The sequence below is a fragment of the Bubalus kerabau genome, chromosome 13 (genome assembly GCF_029407905.1).
Source record: "Bubalus kerabau isolate K-KA32 ecotype Philippines breed swamp buffalo chromosome 13, PCC_UOA_SB_1v2, whole genome shotgun sequence".
In the NCBI taxonomy this organism is placed as follows: Eukaryota; Metazoa; Chordata; class Mammalia; order Artiodactyla; family Bovidae; genus Bubalus; species Bubalus kerabau.
In genome coordinates, this window is record NC_073636.1 from 34,853,253 (window position 1) to 34,873,227 (window position 19,975).

The following is a 19,975-nucleotide window of genomic DNA, read 5'->3' on the forward strand; positions in this document are numbered from 1 at the left end:
TGGGAGACTAAAAATGGCCATAAATTCCTTGACAGTTGTCCCACTGAGAAGTGGGGGTTTTGTCTCCCTCCCTTGAACGAACTACTGTGTCCTCTACAAAGTGGTAGTAGTGATATTGTGCCAGTTTCCAAACCCATGTCTGAAGAAACCTGGAAGCTTACAGTCTCTAGGAATATTCTCTGGGAGAATGAGCTCTCAGGTGATGGAACTGACCCTCCTGCGTGCCATGCTGGAGAGGCCCTGTGTAGGACTGTGGCGAACAGTCTCTGGCCATCCCATCATCCCCACCAACATGCTAGCCGTGTGGCCTCTGTAGACCAGCCCACTCACCAGCTGAATGTCACCCACTGACCCAGTGGAGGAAAAAACAAGTTTCGGATCCACAAAATTGTGAGAAACAATAAAAATGATTGTTGTTTTAAACCCCTAAGTTTGTGGGTAATTTGTTATGCAGCCATACATAACCAGAACAAAATTTGATACGGGGAAGTGGGTTCCTGCCATCACAAAAACCTAACACATGTGCTTGGCTGGGTTGAAGCATTGGGCAAAGCTGGGAAGGCCTTGAGAAGATTGTTAATAAAAGCCAGAAGGACCTCAAAGAGACTTGATGAGAGCTTGGAGGACAGACAATGAGGAAAATGTTATTTGGAGGCTGAGTTTAGCAACATCATCACCCTTAGTAACATGGAAAATAGACAGGATACTCAATGAACTCAAGAGTCTGGTTGAGGCTACTCCAGGTGAAAGATGGAACATACCACTGTCTTCTTCCAGCTGCCTATGATAAATTACCTTAAGAGACTGATGGATTAAGGTAAAAAATAAAGGAGCTGGGGCTTTCTGGGTGTGTCTGTGTCTCCCAGCAAAAGTGACTCATGATAAGAAATGGCTTCAGGACAAAGATCAACTCCAGGGCACTGTCTGTGCAGCACGGCTCCAGGGTGACCATCCCAAAGTGTGGTTCTAGGACTTCTTTCCAGACCTTAGAAAGATGTAAGGATATATAGACTTTTAGAAGTCTATCAGCTTTCTAGAGGCAGGTTTACAGACTTTCTCAGTTAGATTATTGTTGTTCAGTTACTTAGTCGTGTCCAACTTTTTGCGACCCCATGGACTGCAGCACGCCAGGCTTCTCTGTCCTCCACTGTCTCCTGGAGTTTGCTCAAACTCATGTCCATTGAGAGGATTATGCCATCCAGCCATCTCATCCTCTGTTGCCCCCTTCTCCTCCTGCCCTCCGTCTTTCCCAGCATCACGGTCTTTTCCAATGAGTCGACGCTTTGCATCAGGTGGCCAAAATATTAGGAGTAGGGCTTTAAGAATTTTAAGGACATTGCCCCCAACAGTTCCTGACTGAGAGCCACTGGGAGCCCCCAGGAGCAGGACCTGGCTCTAATCAGGGAACCGTGTCTCCCAGACCTGTGCCTGGCTGGATTTCCAAATCACCGTTGACCAGTCGCTGATACAGGCTTTGAATGGAGGGTGTTACGTGGAACTTTTCTACCCGGATGTCACGTTGTCTGTTGAGTGGGTGTGTCACAGTACTCTTTCTTTGGCTCACAGATTTTCAGAACAAGAAGAACCAGGCATGAGTTGATGTTTCCAAAGAAATTCCCCAGTATACTTGGGGTTGCTTAGGAAATGCACTGGGGGCCGCAAGCCTGTGCCAGAGCTGTGATGGGGAGAGACTTTTGGGGGGATGCATTCTGCATGAGGAATGAATGTAAGTGATTCATGCCAGAGGGCGGTCTGTGGTGGGTCAAGTTTTTCGACGGTCATGCTGTGGGTCTGCATCACAAAACTAGCTGGATGTGAAGGGTATTTATTGGAGGTGACTTTCGAGTCCAGCTGAAATGCAAGTGAAAACATGGCAGGTTGGTCCTTGGGGGTCAGCACACCAGTTCTAGAAAACCCACAGTGGACTCTGAGGGGTGATAAACGGACGACATCATTACATGGGAGTCGGGGTGGGGCTGGGGGCTGAGAGAGAAGTAAACAGAAGAGACCAGATTCCAGGCCCCCTTGCCTGTTTGCAGCTTCCACTGGGGACATGGAGGGTGCCCCTCACTGGGGAAGGTGACACCATGTCATGGTCTCTGCGTGACCCTCTCAGAGGTCACACGTGGAAGGACCTAGGCGGCAAGGGGGGACGAGGAGCCCATGGTGGGATGCGGTACCCTTGACAGCTGGTGAGAAATTACTTGACTTAGAAAAAAGTGGGTTTCCCAGCTCCCCGGAGGCGCATCCTGAGTTCTTTCCTGTGGGAGGTCACCGTCCCCCGAGGAGGTAGCTAGCCCAGGGACAGGGTGGCCCTGTGGGACCAGCTTCCATCTCTCCACATGCTCCCCTTACATTTTCCTTGTAGCTCTGTGATCACATCTAATTTTTTACACTCAGCTGTTGTTCTGAAAGTCAAGCTTACCTCTGTCTCCCAACAAGCGGTTTAAAAACGATGGTTAAATCAACCTCCAAGGTCAAGGCCCACATGAGTCCCACTGCAGAGCAGGATGAATGGATGCAAGAGTGAGTCCCCACAGGCGTGTTTGACTTCTCTTCCAGAAGTCCCCTCTCTCTGCACCACATATGCCAGAAACTTGGTGTTTGCTATCTAGGCTCTCCTTTGGAATAACTGAATCAAATGGATTCTGTTGCACGCAATCATAACTGCCCCGACTTAAACTGCTAAGAGTTTTACTGCTCTTCTGCAGTTAGGTCATAATAAAGTCAAGTGGAGTGTGCCAGATTGAGGGCCTGACTAGGTTCCTTTGGGGACAAAGGCTGCAGCTGTCAGACACCCAGTTGCTAAGTCATCCCTGTGCTTCCCGTTGTAGGAACAGGGCACCTGGGGCCTGAGGCGCTGCAGACAGGGACAAGGTGGGGGTCGGGGGGAAGTAGGAGGCAGGGGCCAGTTCCAGAGCGGAGGGCTGGGGCACGTAAGACCTGAGTCCAGGCCTTATTTTCTCTTCCTAATTTTTTCCTAAATGAGCAAATGCCCTGCTCTAGAAATGTCAAACATTTTCCAAAAGATGATCCAGGTAGTCTCGCGTTTCTGAGAAAGCACTTAAGACCAAACTTCAGGAGCAGATGTCAGCACTGTGGTCTCTCCCGATGTCCATCATTATAGGTGCGGGTGGTGGTGGAAAGGCAGAGTGGACAGGGCAGGAACTGGCCCCCGTGGTGGGCATCCCAGTGCGTTATCATCTAAAACACCCACTAGGGTGATGGGCCAAGCCTGGGGAGGAGGGGGCCATGCATTTGAAAACACTTGTTTCTACTCCAAATTATGTGTGGATCCCATGACAAGAGGGAACAAATGGTCCAGGCTGCTGCGCAGGACCCCTGGTGGTTGGTGCTGGCTCCCCACACCTCCCCTGGGCTGGCCGGGAGCCCATGCCTGTAGCTCACCCTTGCACTGGTCTCACCAGCCTTCCAGTGGCACCCAGGGACCCCAGCCTGGACTGCTCTCTCTGGACTGCTGGGTTGCAGGAGCAGAGCTGTGTGGACCTCCTAGGTGGGGACTGAGCCAGCGCCTCGCCCCCTCCCCTGCCCTCCCCCCATGTCTCTCACTCCCTGCCTCAGTGGGTCATCCTGTCCTGTCCCTCCGACCAGGCCATGGTGGGCAGCAGGTCCGCCCGGAGCCGGGGTGGACTGCAGATCTTGTTTCAGGAAGCAGGGCGGCCTCCCTGCTAATTGTAGGGGTGGGAACAGAAGGGCAGCCACAGGCCTTCCCTCTGCCAACAAAAAGGCTGGAGTCCGGCCCTCCTCCCAGGTTTTCATTTCAAAGAAGGCTAAAAAAAAAAAAAAAAAAAAAAAAAAATCCCTCATTTCGCCTAAGTGCTGCCTTCGCAGAGTGAAAATGGAGACTTTTATTTGTTTCTGCCGGCTGCTTTCTCTACCCCACCTGCCTCTGCGGTGGTCTAATGGGTAAATCACTCACTCCCACTAATCAGTTCCAGGGCCCTGGCAGGAGGTGCAGGGGGCAGGCACCGCAAGGGGGGTGCGGGGGGACAGCGCTGGACTGTGGCTTCTCCTGGGGCAGGGCTGTGAACGTGGCACCCTCTCCACCTCTGGTTAGGCCCTGGCCTCCAGCTGAGCACTTTCTGGGGAGCACTGATTGGGCTCAGTTGGGGCTCATTTGGATGAAAACTATCCTACTCCGGCCTCTGGAACTGGCCATGGGGTCTGGCCTGGAGCGGAAAGGAAGCCAATCAGCTCCCAGTGGACAGAGCTGGGCCATGGGACCTGCATGACTCAGCTGGGCTGTATTAGCAAAGGAGTACTTGATTTATTAAAACTAGAAAACTAGAAAATTCAGTCTTCTTTATGCTTTAAGTTCAACTTTTAAAACAAATGTAGTATTCATTTTTAACTGGAGATGTTTAATCCCATTTCGAGTTGTCCTCTTACCCAGCCAGTCCACTTAAAAGTTTGGAAGGCTTCGTGGATCGTCCATAATGGTCTTAGCTCTCCCCGCAATTCAGTCCAAGCAGTTTTCTTCTCTGTCTCCCTTTCCATCCAAATGCCCCATTATCTTAAGGGAAAGTATGACTTGGGAAATCGTGTTCAGACGTGAACTTTCTTCAGATGTAACTCTGGAGACTTGGTTCTCGGTGTAGCCCATTCTTCTATAGGTGCTTTGTCTCTGTGACACATGGAGTTTTAGCGTCCAGGGAAAGCTGCCTCTTTCACCACTGAGGCCAGAACATTTCAGGAAGAAGCCCTCTCTCTATGTCTTTCTGAATTCTCTCTGGAAAGCAGGCTCATGACACCTGCGAAAGTGGGGCTGCTGGCCCTGCACACCTTCCTTTCAGAAGCCTGGTGGTCCACATAGAGCACCTCCACCTGTGTCTGTCCCTGAGCTGACCTGAGGGCCCAGCACCACCCTCAGCTGCTCAGTCTTATCCAGGCGGGGAGTCAAGTGAGATGACCAACGCCCCGCCCCCCAACATGTTCTTCTGGACCTCCCTCCCCTCTAGACCCCAACTCACATCTGTTATTCTATGCTCAAATCTCATCAGCACATAGCTAATCTTTTAGGATCTCTCCAGCCAAATATGTATTTCGTAGAACTGTTTTTGTATCAATGGATACATCCACCAGAGTTAGTGATGGACAGGGAAGCCTGCCATGCTGAGGTCCATGGGGTTGCGAAAAGTCGGACAAGACTTAGAGACTGAAATGAACTGATACTTCTACGAGAAGTGATTTTTCAGGTATGACTTGCAAGAAAACTTTACTGCCAGAAAGTTAGGGAAACTTCTAACTTTAAACACACACACATCATGAACTTTTGCGATAATAGATTATTAACAGTCTTTGTCGAGTTTTCAGTGAGTTCCCTTCTCATGTTGTCTGTGGCCTATAAGCAGTGCTCATTAACAACAGTCAGGGTACTTGAGTTCTCGGCTAAAGGCACCTCACTGTGTCCCGCCGCTTACGGGCCTGAGCCACACCAGTAACAGGGTGAGCCACGAGCAGCCTCAGCTGCGCTCGTTGAAAAGCAGTAGCGCTGTTACACTCCAACCAGGTAATTTGAAAGTTGCCCTTTGGGATCTATATATTTTAATTTCAAGACCTTAATTCATGAGCAAGTTTATGCAATGAGGAACAGGCATGGGGGCTTGCGCAGAGCTAAGAAAAATGTCCACCAGCAATTACACCCACTCTGGACCTTTAACAACTCTGGTTCTGGGTATGTCACACCTGTAACAAAGTGCTTGTCACCGTACTGGTTCTCGTGTGTCAGGAAGTTGGGATTTCTGCTTTCACTCGAATGGCTTTTTCTTTTCCTTGGGCTTCCCTGATGGCTCAGATGGTAAAAACAAAATCAAACCTCCTGTCAGCCCTTTGGAACTTCTGGGAAAGTCCTTTTGCTGAGAAGCGCTGAATCTGAGAAAAGTCAGGAGCAGAGCTGGAAACCACTTTTCCACAACCCTTTCTTTCCTGAGGTGTGTCTGGGCGCCCACAGGCTCCTCAGGATGTCGTGGGTGAGCAGGAGGCCAGTCAGCAGAATCAGCCAAACCAGACTGCGTTTGTGTTGGCCGGAGGCATGAGGAAACCTTGCTGATGGCGTGAAAGGACAGCTGTATCATAATGGGGGTGAAAGTTTCCTCCTCACCTCCAGTTACAAAGAAAAAAAAAATCACTTTTTAGTGATTTTTTTTTTTTGTCCATGGGGCTTCCCAGGTGGCATTAGCGGTAAAGAACCTCCTGCCAAAGCAGGAGACCGAAGAGATGCAAGTTCAATCCCTTAGTTGGGAAGATCCCCTGGAGGAGGGCATGGCAACCCACTCCAGTATTCTTGCCTGGAGAATCCCCAAGGACAGAGAAGCCTGACAGGCTACAGTCCATGGGGTCACAAAGAGTGGGACACAACTGAAGCAACTTAGCATTCATGCACACAATATGAGTCCATATAGTGCAAAACTACCATCTTAAGCTTTGAAGGCCAAGTACAAGACTTTGAGGCAGTTTCTGATTTTAACTCCACCTCAGGCGAGTTAAAGTGGTTGTGGTAAGGATTCTATTCCAGCAAAGTGTCTTGCAGCCCTGAATTGGGGCTCATGCTAAGTGAGGGGCCTCCTTAAGATGAGAGAGAAATGGGACCTCCCCGGTGGTCCAATGGTTCAAAATCCACCTGCCAATGCAGGGAACACAGGTTTGATTCCTGGTCTGGGAGGATTTCACCTGCCATGGGGCAGCTAAGCCCGTGCACCACAACTGCTGAGCCCATGAGCTGCAACTACTGAGGCCCATGTGCCTAGAGCCCGTGTTCCACAACAAGAGAAGCCACCGCAATGAGAAGCCTGTGCTACACAGGCTACCACAACTGAAGAGTAGCCCCAGCTCACTGCAACTAGAGAAAAGCCTGGGCAGCAATGAAGACCCAGAATAGTCAAAAATAAAGTAAATTTTATATATGTATGTATGTACGTGTGTGTATATATATATATGTATACAAAGATGAGAGAGAAACTTGGTTAGAGTTGGTTTGATTGGGGAGAAACTGTGTCTTGGGCCTCCCTCTCCACCAGTTGCCCACATGGGCTTGGCTCTGGCTCTGCCCCTTCGTCAGTGTCATAGAGGACACTCTACCACCTTCTGGGTCTTGGATCCAAGGCCTGACTCTCACAGGGCTGCAGGGACTTACAGACTCATCCTTCCCCATAGCTTCCTCTCCCTGGGGCTGCTTGGGCCACGGAAGGGGTGTACAGAGTGAGGGCCATTGTGTCCTTCAAAGCGTCCAAATACTCTGCTCTGTGTGGCCCCTGGGGGTGAGGAACCATCCATCTCTTCAAACTCCTGTCTCCTGCTTTTGTTAACTCATTTGCACTGCTCTCAGATGGGTCTTGAGACTGTGGTGACGGGAGAAGGGACTTCCAGGTACTGACCGAGGGGCTTGGGGGTCAGTGGGGGCCATTCAGCATTGACATGGCCTCTTAGGCAGGTAGGAGATCTTTAAATGGTTCCTCATGCATCTCACTTTAGCATCCCTAGTCAACCAGCAGTCACCCCAGCACTCTCCCCTTCTAAAGTCCTGCCCTACTGGCCATTACTACCCACAGTTCTTTTCTGCATTGGGCATTGCTTGGAGTCTATGCCAGATCTACAGTGGGACCATGTTCTGCTCATCTGTGCCTCCCCCAACCCCGTCCAACTCCCCAGCCTCTTAAGGCCCAGCACAGTTCTCTGAATTCTGAAAGTGAACGAAGCCGTGCTGAAATTTAAAAAATAAATCTTTTTAATTTTATTTATTTATACCCACCTTCTTCCAGAAGGGAGATGACTCACATGCATATAAAATGCAGCTAGATGGAGTAAGTTATTTTTTGAGTAAATGAATTCTAATTCTTGTCAGATCTGAGAATCTAGTGTTGACACATACAAGGTCCCTTCTACATAAAAATATACACATAAAGGAGCAGTCCTGAAATAATACACACAAAGAAGTGGTGGGAGGACCATATTCTTGAGTTTAAAAAGAAGGTCCACATCCTGGTGCCTCCCACTTGGCCGTGCAGTGACTTCAGGGTTTCATGTTATATAAATCAGTTTTCCTCACTGGAATATGTGGCATTTGAAGAGAGGTATGGCCAGCTACGTTTCTGTCCACCAAAGGGTGTGCTAAAACTTAGGCCCACAGGAGATGTGTAACTGAAACTTCAGCCTGAACTGAGGCCAGCCCCAGAGACAGTTGCCCATAAAGGCTACAGCAAATGGTATAACGTTTTCCTTGCTCACCCCCTTGATGGGGCCAGTTGCTACATGCCCTTAAGTCTTTATAAATGTGTGGAGCATTTAACGGGATATACAATCTCTGTACCAATTAGGGATCTGGATTTCAAGCCCAGAAACTGAAGTTTCATGGAAAGTTAGGCAATAGCTCACAGAATCTGCAGGAAGCATTGAGAACCTGGAAACAAGGGAACTGGTGGGGGGTGGGGGGTGGGAGGTCACGTCTGAGGACCTGGTCCTTTGCTGCTGCTGACTTACTGTGAGTGAATCTAAGCTTGCTCTGCTCACTGCACAACAGGTCAATAAAATCAGAGATGAGGTGTTGAGGCAAAGAATATATGACTTTATTCAGACAGCCAGCTGACAGAAGATGGCAGACTAATATCTCAAAATAACCATCTTTTCGGGGTCTGGATGCCAGGTTCTTTTATACCACAGAGGTGGTGGGGGTGGTGTCATAAGGAAATAAAGTAAAAAGGCCATTAATCCTGCAAATATCTCCTAGAATGGCCAGCTTTGGGGAGGGGCTGTGTCAATTCCTTCCTGTAGCCATCCACAGGTGGACATGGTCCTAAAAAAAAGGCACTTTGGTTTAATATTCAGGTAGAGGGGCAGGGTTCCCCAAGGCACACCATTATGTATGGGTAGTGTCCTTTGAGTGAACAAAAGCAATGGGAAGCAAAGGTTAAAGTAGAAGAAACAGATCCAACAGGGGGTCATAATTTGCTCTTCCTGTAATATTACCACCAGCCCTTGTCACAGTGGAGCCACAAAACTGCCACCAGTTTCTCAAGTGTCTCAATCTGTGCCTCACTCCCTTGAGAATTAAGTCCAGGACTTCAGTCCAAAGCGAGTAACCTGTCTTCTTGTCCAGCTATCCAGTTTCAATGTAAACAGCCACCTCATCCTAGAATGCTGGAAACCCTGAACACTACTCTAGGCAGACCCAGCTCTGTCCCCCAAGCCCTGCCCTCCATGAGCACTTGATTCCTGAGATGCCAGGTCATCATTTAGCTCTTTTCTCACTCTGGTTCAAAATCCCACCACTGAGCAAGTGAATGGCTCTGCCCTTGGCCAGATAATAGTCCAGGCCCCTCCCTATTTCCCTTAGACTCGGCATTGTCCCACTTGGCACTGTCTTGCCTGTTAGACAATCAGCTCCAGGAAGGCAGGGAGTCTATCAGTCCGTCCATCAGTGTGGTGCCACTGGCTAGAACACTGCCAGACATGCAGCACGTATTTGATGACTGTGTGGACGGAATGAATGATATATTATTTCATTAGCTCTCTGTATGTCAGAGCTCTGCCTGGGAAATTCTTTCTTGAAATTCTAAAATCCTCCTTGCACAGGCAAGATCAGCCACCAAACAGCCGTGTTTTTTTTTTTTTAGGAAACAGCAGGATCAGAGGTAGGATCCTTGACCCTCTCTTGAAGGCTGGAGAGTAAGCATCTCCCAGTTGTAACCCTCAAGCCCATCAGTGTCTCAGATCAGTGATGGGGCAAGGGATGTGTTTGATTACCTGGACTCATCAACCCTAATTTGGGATGGAAACTTCTTCTAACTTACATTCTTCCTCAAAGTGGAGTCATGAATGGCCTGGACCTGTGGATCAAGATGGAAACTCTCAGCCCTTCCTGCTACACAGTGGCTTCTGAGTGACCAATTCAGGGCTGCATTTGTTCACTCAAAGGATACTATTCATACATAATGGCCTGCCTTAGGGAACCCTGCCCCTCTACCTGAATATTAAACCAAAGTGCCTTTTTTTCAGGACCATGTCCACCTCTGGATGGCTACAGGAAGGAATTGACAACCCCCCTCACCCCAAAATCAAATAAACACCTATGAACACTGTTTGTGATGTTCGTAATGTTTGTACACAGTGTTTATAAACCATGAGCTCAGAACTGCGGGAATTATGTTTGGTCAATTTCTAATTATTTGAAAATAACCACTCAGTAAAGACTCAACAGAACACTAAATCCAACATTTATCTCTAAAAATTTCTAAGAAAAGCCCTGAAAAATAATCACAGTCAGATTTAGCCTTATCAATAGCAAGAAAGGGTCTGGTCCCCCAACCTGAAAGGGACCTTCGACATTTTTTTTTTTTTAATTGGGGTATGATTGCTTTACAATGTTACATTAGCTTCTAGTGTACAATGAAGTGAATCAGCTACATGTATACATATGCTCCCTCCCTCTTGGACCTCCCTCTCACCCCACCCAATATTTTTTTTAAATTGAAACTATAGTTGATTTACAATATTGTGTTAGTTTCAGATGTACAGCAAAGTGATTCAGTTATACATATCGATTGTTCATTACAGATTATTACAAGATATTGAATATAATTCTCTGTGCCATACAGTAAATCCTTATTGCTTATCTATTTTATATAGAGTGGCATTCCAACTTAAGAAGAATCTCATGCCCAGAGACAGCCTTAAAGAAGTAGGCTGGGCTGACACCAGGGTCTGCCCCTCCTTGAAAGAACTTAAGCTGGTCCATGCTGGGTCTGGCCTGAGGCTAAGAAATTAATGACAGGAGGGACTCTGAAGCCTGGTTGGGTCTCAGCACCTTGGAATACTCCACGGTGTCTCTTCTTCCGATGTTTGCTCTTGGATGTGGCTAGGAGCTGGGGGTGGGGGTGTGGGGGCAGAGTCTGCAGCTGGCCTCAGCCCACCTGTTCCCCTCTGCCTGCTTCCCGGATGCCCGGGTGGTGGGAGGGGAGGGACCCACCAGCAACCGCACAGCTGTGATTCATTCTGTACAAGCCTGGGGCGTCAGGCCTGGCCCAGCCCAAAGTGGAAACTCGCTCTCCATCAGATGGGGGCCAACTCCCTCTGCCCCACACCTTCTTCACACGAAATGTTCTCCCACTTTTTTGTTTGGAACATAACTTTAGGCGAGCCAGGCCAAGCTGAGGCAGGGAGCTAACGGAAGTTTAGCATCGGCCCATGGGGAAGCAGGAACAAAAATTAAAAGAGCAGGAGACTCAATCCTTTTGCCCGTTCCAGCCCCAATTCCACAGCCTCCAGCTGGAACGGCTGCAACAGCTGGGACTTATCAGTGGCCTCCACATTAACCCATTGGTTCCAGGAGTTGGGATTTCCTGGACCCAAAGCATTAATTTTTCCAAGTTTTTTTTTTTTTTTTTTTAACCTTTCCTCTATGTCTTTCAAGGAAGTTGGGGAGTGTGTGTGGGCGAGGAGGCCAATTTGGGCAACAAATTGTTTCAAGCGAACCCAGCAGCTCGGACAAAGGAAAAGGAGCTCAAACGGCCCTTGTTTATTGTTCCTGGAGGCCTGCTGGGGTACCCGTATTCCAGCCCCACACGACACCTTTTTGTCTTTGGGTTTTGGAAAACAAAACCCTGACCCTCATCACCCTCTCCGGAAGTAATGAAATAAAACAAACGTGGGAATCTAGGACTGGAGAGGTGACACTCCCCTACCTCATGGGGGCACCTTCAGGTCCAGTAAGCTAAGTGCCCTCCTTCAACTGGACGCAGGGAGGCGGTGGGTGGGGCAGGGGCCAGGCCAGAGGTGTTAGCAGAGGCCAGAAAACAAGTCAACTTCTAACTTCCCCCTTACCACGGGCTACATGTTTCTCGTGTCCGTCTTCAGAGGCTCAACCACAGGAGCCAACTGGTAGCCAGACTACGAAAGGACAGTCAGGTCCAGCAGCTGAGGCAACGCCGGGCTCCACGCGGACCGCACTCGGTTTCCATCCAGCCCAATCAACACCAGCATCCGTCGGTAACGTGGTCACCCTGCACATGCGCACACGAGAGAACGCCTCATCGGGGTCCTGGCGTGGCAGAGGAGTCCGGCCATAGTTTCTTACTGCGTGTTGAAACTCTTGTCCAGTTGTACTCTCGCGGGAAGTTTCCCTGCGAATAGCCCCACCAGGTACGTATGTGTCGGGTTCGTGGTGAAGTCACAGAGATGTCAGTAACCTTGGTATTTTCCAGTGGGTTGCCAGTGTTTGGCACCCAGAGGCCTAGAGGCTGCACAAATCGGAAACACAATTCTCCCCTCTCCGCCCCTCTCCTCGCCAGCCCACTTCTCCCCGGGGGACCCCTGCCTCAGCTCGGGAGCTCAGAGATCTCCTGTTTAATAGCACCTCGGCTGTGGGACTAGCCGCAAGACCCTGCAAGCCTCCCTCCAGAGCCCCAGGGGAGGACGGTGAGGTGCCTAGGGTTTGAGAGGAAACAGCTGAGGCCCCGGTAAGTTACTGGCTTGTGGACTTGGGGGCAGGGATGTTTTCTCACAAGCGTGGGGCCTTTTCTAAACTGGTATTTGGAATCTTGGGGAATCAGCACCCACGTTCTGAGGGAAGGCAGTCCTCGGGAGACTAGGCTGAGGAGAAGGCAGGGGAAGAAACCCCATCTTCTGGCTGCAGGCTGGGGGCAAGGAAGCAGGGAGGCCAGCAGTGTCTGCACGCCCAGCAGGGAGAAGAGAGGACGGTGGGCGGGCATTGCCAGTGGGCCCACAACGGAGGCTTCCAGAATGTTACAGGTTCTGTGACAGTCGGGCCTCAGGACAGGGCTCCGTGCCATCCTACTTCTTGCAATGGTACCGTTTTTCCGAGTTGGATGGTCTTATATCCTGTGAAGGGCAAGTTCCCCAGGAACCGTGTGCTCTCAAGGGTTTATAGACTGGTTTCCTGCACGACAGGAGCCCCCTGGGTTCTGAGGAGCAGGAGAAAGAGAAAAGAGGAGGATGATTTTTGCAATTATGTCCTGGGAGGCACAGAGAGCAAATGGCAAAACGGTCTTTAAAGGGGTAAATATGATAAAGACACGAGGATAACTAATATGCTTTCCCGTAGACCTGGCTTTCATTTGCTTATAAACACCCCAAGAGACAGCCCAGATTTATTTAAATAGCCCAGATGATATATAAGGCAGTGGAGAAGCAGGTGGGAAATTGCACTCAGGCCGGCTTGGAAACAGATGAAAGAGACAGGCCCACGGCTGCAGGGAGGGGACTGGTCCCTGGGGAGGCCTGGAGATGGAGCCTGGGGGAGAGCCGACAGTACCTAAATGCCAACAAGAGAGATGGTGCCCACTTCATGAGGCCCAGAAGGCTGCAAGGTAAGCCTGCAGGGCTCCTCCCACAGCAGCTCTGATAGGTAACAGAGGGGAGAGGTAGAGAATATTGAATTTCAAATCAGACTGCTGCCTGAGCTCTGATTCCTTAAGGGCCTCAGCTTATTTCTACGATGGGTAAATAAGTGATTATTATCTACATGTTACTTAGGGTGAAAAGGGCCTGGCCTGTGGTGACTGGGTGCCATCCTGCAGGGGTGGGAACTTGACCAAGGCAGCTAATTTGTGCTCTACCCTAGTGGAGGCTCCAGGTCCACCTGGCAAAACCAGACCTGGGCATGTTGTGACTACAGGTTGCCAGACATCACCCTCTGCTGCTGAGGGTGCAGACCCCCAGACCCTCTGGAAGGAGGGGACACAAAGCTGGGTGTGCCAAGCCCCCTTCCTCATAGGTGTCCTCTGTTCAGGGATTGCTGGTGGCTGTTTTCTGTCCAGGCAGGGCCCCTGCTGGGTTGGGCCACTTTACTGTTTGGTGAGTGGATGGGCAGGCGTCTTGCTCAGTGGAGTCTATCACATCACTTCTTGTCCTGCTGTTCCTCTGGGCGCCGGCTCCAGACCCAGGGTGAGTTGCAGGCTGCTCTCCAGGGCTGGATAGTACAGGCGCTGTGCTGCGGTCACATTGCATTTTCTCACACTGTCACGTCTCAGAGGCTCTCAGCCACTGAAAGACTGCTCCCTGGAGTGGGAGGTCTCAGCCTTGCCTCCACGGTTCCCCTGCAGCGGCCAAGTGGCTCTAGCTCCCTCACTGCAGCAGGCCATCACCGAGCCTGGGTGAAGTCGTGGGGGGTGCCTATCAGCTGCCTGGCCACCACGCCTGGACCCCTTCCCCTGCCCCTCTTCCTCAGTACATGATTCCAGCGCAGGATGACCAGCGGGCAACCCAATACAATGACGAGACCCCAGCAGGGGCTCCCAAAGGCCGACTTGAGCTCCGTGGGCCTTGGCACTGCTGGACTGCCTGGCCCCGCGCCCTCTCAGCCTGTAGTTTCCTTCCTCTGGTTTTGTCCTCTCTTTTCACTGCCAGACACTCTCCATTGTCTGTGACTTCATCGTAGACACAAGCCTCTGTCAGTTGGCAAGTGGGGACGGAGCCAAATAGTTTTCTGATCAGCCTCATCCCTGGCGTGCTCTAGGCAGCTCTGTACTTTCCCCACTGCTTTCTTTGCTGCAGCCCTGGTTCCCGGTAGCCTGGGGCCCCCTCTGCCGGCGGCTGGGCTCCATGGCACCTCCTGAGAGGCCTCTGGAGGGGTGGCTGGCGGGGCTTATACCAGGGAAGCCAGTCCAGGGCTAACAGGCATCTGTCTTGGCTCCTGCAGTAACCAGTGATGGGAAAGAAGGACAGAATTGGTCCAGCTAGTCATGCTTAACTGGGGACATCTGCTTCCTTGAGCTGAGCCAGCAGCCATGTGTGTGTGTGTGTGTGTGTAAGTTTAGATCATTGTCGCTGAGGTGGGGCCATCTGCCCATAACACAGGGCACAGCTTCCCACGATGCTCCAGTGGGCTTGATCGTTCTAGGTCAGTTTTCTTCTTCTTCGCCCTGAGATCCAGTGTGGGACCTGGAGCCCCGCTCCTAGCAGCCATACAACTTTCTGAGTAAATGTGAGAGTGATTCTCTGAATGAGTCAGGGAGCGCTGTGTCACTCTGGGGGAGAAAGCCCTGCTCCACCGAGATACTGCCAAGTAAAAAGGCCTGTGATCTTACAGCCCACGGGCCTGGTCACCAATTTCTCTCTAAAGTCGTTCAGCCTGGGACCTCCCAGCAGGCTGCCTGTCTCCACAGCCTGACCTCTGTTAACAGCCCATCGGCATCTGCAGGCTAGACATTTCTAGCGTCTTCCTGAACACCCATCTGGTTGAAGTTCTGTCTGGTGGACAGCAGTGGAGGCAGGCCATGCAGAATAAAAATAGACTGATGACCCACACAGGGTTTTTTGTTTTTTTTTTTTTTTTTTTTTTTTGGTTGCCTCTTGGGCCGGATTTCCTGAGGAGTAGGAGTGTGAGAGGCGTGAGCATTTGTCACTTGGCGCAGGAAATCCTGACTCCCCAGATGGCGAGGAAAGCAGATACCTCTGTGAGACCCTGCCCCCCTGCAACCTGAGACAGAGAGAGGCCTGTCACAAGCCCCTGGCTTGCTGTCCGTGGGGGGCTGGGGACAGGTGACTGGCTGGTGTCAACTCTGGACAGAGCACCACGTCAGCCGCCGCCACCTCTGAGCAGACGAGGCTCAGGGTTGCTGACCGCCTGCAGGAGTCAGGCCCACCTCTGTACCCAGGTTTGTGTATGTAGCTCCTTTCTCTCATGATCCAGCTTGTCTGTGGTCACCAGTGACAGGGCAGGTGTCAGGATGAGGCCATCCCTGGAGAAGGCCCTCCTGTAGGTCATGGGGGCCTGTTGTTCCAGGCCCATGTCCTCACTCTGGCCGGGCCTACAGGCCCCTCCAGCCCCAACCTGCAGGGACCTGCCCCACCTGGCTCCTGGGCCTGACTTCTTCCCAGGTCCAACCTCCTCTGGGGGCTCCCTGAGGCCTGTGTGGTGTCCCCTCCCTCTGTAGCCCCTCTGTCACCTGTGTGGTCTCCCTCTAGGCCTTTGCTCTGGTTACCTCAGTGGCCATTCTTCACAGGGCCTTCAACTCTGTTCCAGTTGCCTTGAAGACTCTGTATCCATCTGTCCCCATGTGATTGGAACCTCATCTCAACTTTGTTTTAATGAACCCCTGTGCCTCTAAGACTAGACTCTGGCCCTGGCTCTGTTCTCATCAGCCTTCGACAAGTTACTCTGCTTCAGGGAGTCTCAACTTTGGGGTAACGTCCCCTCCAGAGTACATTTGACAGCATCGAAGATTTCTTGGTTGTCACACTTGGGAGAGTACCTCTGGACTCTGCTGGGTGGAGGCCAGGGCCCCTACTGAACCTCCCCCGGGGAACAGGGCAGCACCCCCCCAGCCCACAGCAGGGGAGCATCCACCCTGAACAGTGATGACCACTGAGAACCCAGCCTGTGTCTCCTCACCTGTGAAAGAGGAGGGTTGTGAAAAATCACCTGGGATGACCCACGCAGAAGCAGATGGAAGGTCAGTGCCCTTCACATCCCGCTGTGTCTGCTGCCCTGCAGTTGTTCATTCTGTGAGGGGGACAGTGCACAGTAACTGCCAGCATCGACATGTGCTTGTGTGGGTTACCTCCCTGGATCCTCATGGAAGGGTTCATCTAGCATGAACCCTACTTTCCAGGAGAAGACGTGGGCTATTGGAGCTGCTAGGAGTGAGCCAGCCTGAGGGTGCAGTGGAGCCGGATCTCCCAGCCCCCACTTAAGTCCCCAGGCTTCCCTGGTGGCTCAGGGGTAAAGAACCTGCCTGCCAGTGCAGGAGACACCAGTTCGATCCCTAGGTCAGAAAGATCCTCTGGAGAAGGAAATGACAACCCACTCCATATTCTTGCCTGGGAAATCCCATGGACAGAGGAGCCTGGTGGAGTACAGTCCTGGGTCACAAAGAGACGATGGAGTGACGAAAAAACAGACTCAAATCCCGGGTCAAAGCACCTTGAGACAGCGTTTGTAAAAGCATTCAAAAATGGCCAGACCCTGTGCAACCATGATTATGGTTCTTTGTCTGTAACCCCACCTGCACCCCTGCCTCCCACAGGCTCACCTCTGAGACTCGGTCAGCCCCCAAAGATGAATCCGATGTGCACGACACTGGAGAGTCAGGAGAGACTGTTGTGTGAAAACTTTGAAGCTGCTAGAAGCTGGGAAGAGTCTCAGGGGCTCCAGGGAGCCTGCAACCTAGTGAGTAGTGGCCACTCACAGCCAGTGCCTGGCCCAGCTGCCATCTGCGAGGACATTGAGCCCCTGTCACTGGACTGGTACACATATGCCGCTGGCCCAGGGCACTGGCGACCAGGGTCTGGGGCAGTTTGCCTTGTGGCAGCAGCATGGTGGACACAGCACGACTCTGTTCTCTCTTAGTCATCAGGGAGAAGTGGCCAGGCTCCCTTGGGGACACAAGTCTAGGAGCATGGCAGGCCCAGCCTCACACCGTCCACTGAACCACAGTCAACCACTGTCGTCTTATGTTTAAAGGGCAAAAAAATAAAGAGCAGATCCAGTCAGTGTGGCTCACCTGTTGTGCCCTGGCCAACTTTGGAGGAACAAATTTACTTGTCATCATCATCATTTCTTCTTTGTTTTTCCATTTGGGAAGTAAGAGATTAAATCTGTCAGTGAAAATCTCTTTCCCAGGTTCTCCCCTAAAAAATAATCCTGAGATTAAGAATGGTTACTCCTGCTTCCGGCATTAAGGCCCATAAGATTCAAGACATTGATAAAATTCTCTGAGTAGCACACAAGAAGTAACATAATCATTCTGGTAAGAAAAAAAAAAATCAGCCTAATAAGAAGATAACATATTGCCATAAATAAAACAGGTCCCATCACCTCTTCTGCCCAGGAATGATGACCGATTTATCAAGTGTACGCTGAGTAATGATTTTCCATGGGGGCAGCAGCTCCTATGATAAAGTGTTACTGCTCCAGCTGCATTATATAAACAACATCCAATTTACGGTGTTAGGGAGCAGATGCATGTCTCAGTAATGTGTCACCATCGTCTAGAACGAGCCATAAAATCTAGGTTGTCATGTATTTTCTGGCTGCACACTTCAAACAATTAATATTCCTATAAAACAGTCTTGATCACAAGCCCAATTTAGAAATTAGTTGTTCAATACGATGATTAAATTCCCGAGCTGGAACTTGCTGTGGCCAAAGGTGAGTCGCCAAACGTGACAAATCTTGTACCATTTCCCAGACGGAAGGAGCTGTTGGAGACACTGGGGATTTTTGGTGAATTTTAAATGAGGCACCTTCACCTTCAGAGGATGCCACGGTCCTGCCCGCCTTCCAGAGGAAGATGAATCACCGGTGTCTTCCTGTATCCAGCAAGTCAGTCTGTGGAGGCGGCAGACGTACGCCCAGTAGGGAGCTTCACCTTGACGCATGGCAGAGTCTACCCTGCTCTGGTCAGAAGGCCTGAGATGGGTACCTTCTTCTCCAGCTTGGGGAAGCCAGGCAGAGCTGCAAGACTGGCGGATCCAGAATGAGCACTGGGAGATGTAAAGTTTGGATGATATCCCTCTAGAGTCTAGGCCACCAACAACTGGGTGGACAGAGTGACAAGCCATGGAAACATTGTCACTAATAGATTTATTTTAAACAGGTGGGCAGGGCCAGGCCCAAAGTTTTCATTCATACTTCGTCAGAAAAATAGCATCGTTTAATCATTTAGTTTGCAAAACCTGTTTCAGCTTTCAGTTCACATTTAGGCATGTCTCACGTTTCCTTGGTCATTTTGGAAGTGCTGTCTTTTGTGTATCTGTAGGTTCTCCAGGATGGAGGTGAATTCCAGAGATGAATTTTGCTGTATTCAACACAGCACATTGCATTTAAGATGGAAGAGCCAAGAAGAAACCACCAGTCACTGGTCTGGGGAACACAGACGGCCGGCCATACACTCTACTTGGGAAGGTACACAGTAAACTTGGGAAAGAAAGTTTGGCCATAAGTATCCAAACCTGTGTGCTCTGACCCAGCCGTTTCACTTCCAGCAACTTATTCTCAGGAAGAGAGTCAGTGGAGGGTTACTTAATAGATCATCCCTTGTGTGCCCAAATGTCCAGTGTAAGGAGATTGGCTAAGTGAGTTTTGGGGCAAACAACCATGGAAACTGTGTTGTGAAATGTGGTTGATCTGATGTTCAGTGCAGAGAGTCACCAAAAAAAAAAAAAGCGTATCTCATATGACGTCAGTTTCATATAAAAAAGGGTACGTTACTTAGCTTGGGGGAGAAGAATTGCCAAAATATTAACAGTGATTATCTCTGTAGGTGGGAGTGAATGGGTGTCAAGTTTTCTTCTCTGCGTGTTTCTGAATATTCTGTATTTGTTATCATTATATTTATGTTATGCATTATATGGCCTTCCCTGGTGGCTCAGACAGTAAAGTGTCTGCCTACAATGCGGGAGACCTGGGTTCGATCCCTGGGTCAGGAAGATCTCCTGGAGAAGGAAATGGCAACCCACTCCAGTATTCTTGCCTGGAACATCCCATGGACGGAGGAGATTGGTTGGCTGCTGTCCATGGGGTCACAAAGAGTTGAACACGACTGAGTGACTTCACTGTCACTATCACTAAGCATTATATATATGTTATGCATTGTATTTGTTATCAGAGAAAAAGAATTCCTGTGACTGTTGAAGCACATTCTCCAGTTAGCAGAATTCTTACGAATACTGTGAGAATTGGTATGGTATACTATATTCTATTGTATTATTCGATAAAGATTATTATACAATAAAGTTCTGTTTATCACCAGGGGGTGTCAGGGGGCTTCTTGGCAGTTCCATTTATAATCAAATGATCTTGAAGAGAAGTGGAAAAGGAAGAACCAGGGCCAGTTGAGCACAGGGAATTTTCTAAAGAATATCATGTATGATGACCTCACCTTGGAAAGAAGATGTAAGATGTGTACTGGGTACATTTCAGTTTGAAATTCACCATAAATTGGAAAGATGATGGTCACCTTAGCCCATTCAGTTCAGTCACTCACTTGTGTCAGACTCT

The 19,975-nt window shown here is 50.1% G+C and overlaps 2 long non-coding RNA genes across 2 annotated transcripts; one reads left to right on the forward strand and one right to left on the reverse strand.

Moving 5' to 3' along the window:
- Nucleotides 1–280: 280 nt before the first annotated feature.
- Nucleotides 281–2,500, reverse strand: LOC129626237 (uncharacterized). The gene is made up of 2 exons (XR_008701851.1): nucleotides 2,426–2,500; nucleotides 281–1,851 (listed from the first exon to the last, which is right to left on the reverse strand). It is a non-coding gene; the product is annotated as an uncharacterized LOC129626237 (long non-coding RNA).
- An 8,567-nt stretch (nucleotides 2,501–11,067) lies between these two features.
- On the forward strand, nucleotides 11,068–19,726 carry LOC129625523 (uncharacterized). Its single transcript, XR_008701511.1, has 2 exons — nucleotides 11,068–12,153; nucleotides 18,735–19,726. It is a non-coding gene; the product is annotated as an uncharacterized LOC129625523 (long non-coding RNA).
- The last annotated feature ends 249 nt before the right edge of the window (nucleotides 19,727–19,975 follow it).